The sequence below is a fragment of the Lycium ferocissimum genome, unplaced genomic scaffold, assembly GCF_029784015.1.
Source record: "Lycium ferocissimum isolate CSIRO_LF1 unplaced genomic scaffold, AGI_CSIRO_Lferr_CH_V1 ctg20763, whole genome shotgun sequence".
In the NCBI taxonomy this organism is placed as follows: domain Eukaryota; kingdom Viridiplantae; phylum Streptophyta; class Magnoliopsida; order Solanales; family Solanaceae; genus Lycium; species Lycium ferocissimum.
In genome coordinates, this window is record NW_026719268.1 from 6,184 (window position 1) to 12,155 (window position 5,972).

At 38.2% G+C, this 5,972-nt stretch overlaps 1 pseudogene; it reads left to right on the forward strand.

Annotated features, from left to right (window-relative positions):
- Nucleotides 1-786: 786 nt before the first annotated feature.
- On the forward strand, nt 787-5,959 carry LOC132043072 (formin-like protein 5; annotated as a pseudogene).
- The last annotated feature ends 13 nt before the right edge of the window (nt 5,960-5,972 follow it).

Genomic DNA, 5,972 nt, shown 5'->3' on the forward strand with positions numbered 1-5,972 from the left:
TAAATGAACCACCCTTTAGCGGCCATGCATGGATCTCTTTAGCGTCATTTTCGCAATGGAAATTCAAAATAAGGAAAAATGATTGCAAAAAAAAAAAAAAAAAAAAAAAAATTGTAGAATTTACACCCTGAACAACAAAAATGCAAAAAATGATTGGTAAATTTTGTTAGCATCCACACAACAACATTTCTTGAAGAACAAAAATTCACTTTTTTTTTTTTTCTATCCAAAGAATTATTTCGGGTCAATTTTATGTCCATCCTTGACCCGCACCCAAATTCTTGTATGATTATTTGTATTTGAGCATTTTTGCTTGATCTTGTTTCATACAAAAACCCCAAGCGAAAAAAAAAAAGAATTTATATTTCTTTTTTGATTTTTTGGGTGCGGGGCATAGGTTTTTTGAATGACATGTTCATTGTAAAATTGTAATTATTATTCTTGTTTGGTTTTAGGAGGTGGGTATTCGATCATTGCAAAAAAAGGCTTTTTTTTAATTTTTTTTATTTGTTTATGGAGTGTGTTTGATGGCACTGTAATTAAGATTTTGCATGAAATTTTGAGGTGGTTGAAAAATTCTTGTAAAAAGGTTGTGATTAAGACTTTTGGAAGTGGAAAGATTTTTTTTTTTTTTTTTTTTTTTTAACCTGTTTGGAGTTGGGAGGTTAATGTAGCAAAAAAATTTGATCTTTTTGTCTGCCCTTTGGGAGAATTGAGGAAGGGAACATAAAGGAGTTTGTGGGGTTTATCTAGAAATATTCATGAAAAACATATTTTACTTCTTTGATGTTCTAACAAGGGCAAATGGGTGTGAGAGGAGTAGTTCATTTCTTAGTGTTCTTGTTTATGTCTTTTTTCACTTTGGTAGCAGCACCTGGAAGCAAGAAGGACTTAGATGATCATTTACTTGCCAATCTCATCAAGTCTGAGGAGACTAATAGGGACAAGGTACTAAACTTTCTTATTGTATTTTGAGCTTGAGCCATTCTGATATGCAACCAAATGTGCGTTTAAAAAAATTTGAGTTACTTAGTTGGTCTTTTATTGTTAATTGGATAGTATAGCTCTTAGCCGAGGAACCAAATGTGTGTTTAAAAAAATTTGAGTTGCTTAATTGGGCTTTTATTGTTAATTGGATAGTATAGCTCTTAGCCGAGGGTCTACCGGAAACAGGTTGTCTATCTCTTCGAGGTAGGGGTAAGGTCTGCCTATACTCTACCCTCCCCAGACACACCTGTGGGATTACACTGGGTATGTTGTTGTTGTTGTTGTTGGATAGTACAGCTCTTCTTGAGCAGCATTAGGGGGAATTTAGCATTAATCAATCCCTTGCCTTCGACAAATATGTAGCAGTAGGATTTTTTGATCACAAACTAGCATATGTTTCCTAATAAAATATGTAGCAGTAGGAGTTTGTGATAACATACTAGCATATGTTACTCGATCCCTTGCCTTAGCTCTTCTTGAGCATCAATTTCTTATGTTGTCGAATGATTCAAGCCATGCAGTTTGTAGCAATTAATGAGAGAATCTGCTATTCTCTATTACTAGTACAACCTGTGCTTTATCTCATTTCTGGATCAAATAAGTGTCTGCTGTGCTGTTCTCTTGTCCCACTAACTTTGCTTTGACTTGCGACAGTGTTTTATGTTCTTGTTTTTATTAACATAGTGAAAAGAAAATTGAGTTTGCATTAAAGACAGGGTCTGTAGATTTACCCGCTAATTGATATCTTTAATACCAAAGCAGAAGCACTTAGCAAGAAGCCCAAAAAACCCTCCAAGTTCCCTGTTGTTATAACTCACTCGAACCTGGATCAGCATCCATAACTCCACCTGGGAATTTCCATTCTCAAAAAAAAAAGAAAAAAAAAAAAAGTCCTTTGACTCTCCTGAAATGAATTCTTGTGAGATTTTAATACTAATTTGATATGTACATGTTTGAGAATGAGCATTCATAGGGAAGTTTGATCAAATCTTCTGCTGCAGGTTGAGCTACTGTGGTTGAACTGTAGGGTAGAGTTAATGCGTGCTAATGAAGCTGTTGAAGATCTCGAGTATTATGTCGCAGAAGATTCAAGTGGGGGAGAAAAAAAAATAAGCATGTCGATGACTTGCATCCGCTAGTTAAGCAAGCCCTTCTAGGTTGTTTGAGGAAAAAAATCTCTTGTTTCTTATATGTGTGGAGAGGAGAAGGGCTCACCAGATTGGTATGCCAGGTGTGTGGAGTTTCTATTTTCCTTGCATGGAGCTCTAAACGGCGCAAATTGAAAGAAACCCCTAATCTACCACCTGCCCTCCTAATTCAAAGCCATCTAAATCAAAAGATGACAAAAACTCAAAAAAGAAATCTGCAGCTAAAGCCAGTAAGAAAAAAGACGCGGTTGGGGTTCCTATTATTGCAGCTGCCGCCGCCATATCCGTTCTCGTAGTACTTCTGTGCATATGCTGTTGTTGTAAGTGCTGTAGGAGATCCAAAAAGGGGTTGAATGATGAGAGGCCTCTTCTTAGCTTAAGCTCGAGCGACTATTCTTCATCGCATAAGTCATCTGCTTTAGGAGCTTCATTCAGTAATGGTGGTAACCGTTCATTCAATAACAATCCCAATGATGATTCTAAAATTGAGATTCGAAGGACAGGACCTGCTGGAATGCCTCCCCTGAAACCTCCCTGGTAGGGTGCTTTCTTCTGAAGCTACTGCTAAGCCAACCCCACCCCACCTCCGCCTCCTGCAAAGCCAACAACCCTGCACCTGCTGCACCACCTCCACCACCAGTAAAGCCTTCATCTGCTGGTCCACGTCCTCCTGCACCTGGACCTCCTCCCCCTCCACCTATGAAACCTGGTCCTCGACCGCCACCTCCCACCGGTGGTCCTCCTCGGCCACCTTCCATAGGCTTGAAGCCACCTCGACGTTCGCCTCTTGGACCAAATGCATCCACAAGTGCTTCAACTGATGAGGAAGATACCGATGCCAAAACCAAGCTTAAGCCTTTCTTCTGGGATAAGGTTCAAGCCAACACTGACCAATCAATGGTTTGGCATCAAGTCAAGGCAGGATCTTTCCAGTAAGTCTATTTCTTGCTTTTTATGCAGCTTTAAAATCATTTTAATTTAGGAAGGAGCTCAATAGACAGTGAATATCCTTTAACAGGTTTGATGAAGAGCAGATAGAGACTCTATTTGGATATGCTTCTGCTGAGAAAAAGAAGAATGGGTCAAAGAAGGACTCCGCCCAAGATGCTTCCAACCTATATATTCAAATCATTGACCAGAAGAAGGCACAGAATTTGTCTATTCTTCTTAAAGCCTTAAACGGCATGAAACTGAAGAAGAAGTTTGTGATGCACTGAAAGAAGGTGATCATCTGTTCCTTCTTTCACTCCTTCAATGTTTGAAAATCAAAGAACTGCTAAAAAGAATGTCTTCTTTGGCACTATATTGAATAAAAACCCATTTTGTAATGCAGAGGCTTCTATGATCGTTTGCAATGATTAACAGATAAATAATGTTTGCATCTTATTGCTTCAGCACGCATTTAACTGAGGAAAATTTGTGAAAGATTGAAATGAGAAAATTTAAGAAGGAAGTGTATGAAGAGGAGGTGGAAGATAGAGAAGTGACCGTGGAAGACTTGTCTGCACATTCACCTCTCAATTGTTTTAAGATTTTTTGGCCAATTATTATTATTATTATTATTATTATTATTATTATTATTATTATTATTATTATTTTACTTGTTATCTTGTAATTCAAGGAAAGCATTGTGCTTAACTTATTGTCGATTTTCCATCTCCTTCATGCCAAATCATTGAATTTCTTAAAGGTCCTCAAAGATTTAGTTCTAGCTGTATGCCATACTTCTGTGGTGAACTATTTACATGCCTTAATTCCATGTGCCACTCTCAGCTCTAGGCAGCGGGGGGTAGATCATTGTATCGACCTCTGATTCTAGATCCTCAAAGATTTAATTGCTTTTGTCTTCTATTATTATTTCTGAAATTGTTCTTGGAAATTGTTGTTTAAATGCCTAATTATACTTGATTTAATGCTTAGTTATTAACTCAAAATCACAAAATCATATTTCTTGGAAGTGGAACGTTGTTTGTTGTTAGAGTTTGCAGCTACCAAAGCGTGACTAGTGGTTTAAATTTACTCAGGAAATGACTTCCATGAACTCATTCAAACTTTGCTTAAGATGGCACCAACTGCGGAGGAAGAACTGAAACTGAGGATCTACACTGGGGATCTTTCTCGGCTTGGGCAGGCAGAGCGGTTCCTGAAAGCCTTGGTTGAGGTTCCATTTGCATTCAAGAGGCTAGAGACATTGCTTTTCATGTGCACTCTTCAGGATGAGGCATCCCTGATTAAAGAATCATTTGCCACCTTGGAGGTCAGATTGTTTTCTTGTTAAAAATCTACTTTTGGGTTGTAAAGAGTGAAATCTCCTAACTTGTTTTGTGGTTTTCATATTGTAAGAAATACTCTGAAGTATTCTGGAACTCGCTGAGATCAGGAACTTGTACTTCCAACACTAATCTAAGTGGAACTTGTCTGAAGAACCAATGTGTTTATACGGACATTTCATTGTTGCCCCTGTTATATGTTGCCGACCAAAAACCTTGGCCTCTTTACAAGCATAATTGACATACAACAACAACAACTATAGCAACAACTATGCCTCAGTCCCAAATAACTTGGCTATATGAATCCCTTACTGACCAACCAATCTGACCCTTGTTTCCTAAAATGATCAAGAACCATATTGGCTGAAAAACAAGTGGGCTGGATACACGGAAATCCACCTTGGAAAGTGACCTCGTAATTATCATATAAGATGCCCAATGTTATCATATAAAATGCTGATATTAGTAAGAAGATTGTGTTTGTGCATCTAAGGCTATAACAGGTGTTATGTTACACTGCTTTTTACACTGCTTTATTGTGGTTGTGTTACCTGATTTTATTTGTCTTTCCCTATGTTGAAGTAAAGCAGAGTTTTCTAGAAGCTTGGAATTTCAAATAATTATCGACTTTCATGATGGAAAAGTGGCAGGAGAATTTTGGAACTTCACTTTGCAATACCAAAATATGACCTGCATTTATAGTCAAGCTTCTATATTTGTGGCATCTGTTAGTAGCTTATGTTTGTATTATTCTTAACTTTGGTGTTTCATGCATGTTCTTATGTGGTCCAGGCTGCTTGCACAGAACTCCGGAATAGCAGGCTGTTTCTCAAGCTCCTTGAGGCTGTTTTGAAAACTGGCAATCGAATGAATGATGGAACGTTTCGTGTGGTGCACAAGCATTTAAACTTGACACGCTTCTGAAATTATCAGATGTAAAAGGAATAGACGGGAAAACTACGTTGTTGCATTTTGTTGTTCAGGAGATAATCCGTTCAGAAGGTATACGAGCTGCCCGTGCTGCCAGGGATCAACGGAGCTTGTCTAGCATCAAGTCTGATGATCTGCTCGAGGATTTGCCTCAGGATTCAGAAGATCAGTATCGAAATACTGGTTTACAAGTTGTCTCCGGTTTGAGTAGTGATCTTGAACATGTAAAAGAGCTGCAATTCTGGATGCAGATAACTTAACAGGCACAGTGGCCAAGCTTGGCCATGCACTTATAAAAGCGCGCGATTTCCTAAATTCAGAGATGAAGAATATAGATGAGGAAGATGGATTTCACCAGACATTGAAGAACTTTGTGCAGAATGCTGAGGGTGAAGTCATGTCGTTACTTGAGGAAGAAAAGCGAATTATGGCTCTTGTTAAGAGCACGGGTGATTATTTCCACGGAAATGCTAAGAAGGATGAAGGTCTGCGATTATTTGTGATTGTTAGGGATTTTCTGGTTGTTTTGGATAAGAGTATACAGAGGTGAAAAATGGTCGAGAAAGTTAAATAGCACACCAAGGAAAGAAAATGTAGCCCTTACAACCAGAATCTACCCTTTTTGCGACCTGATCAA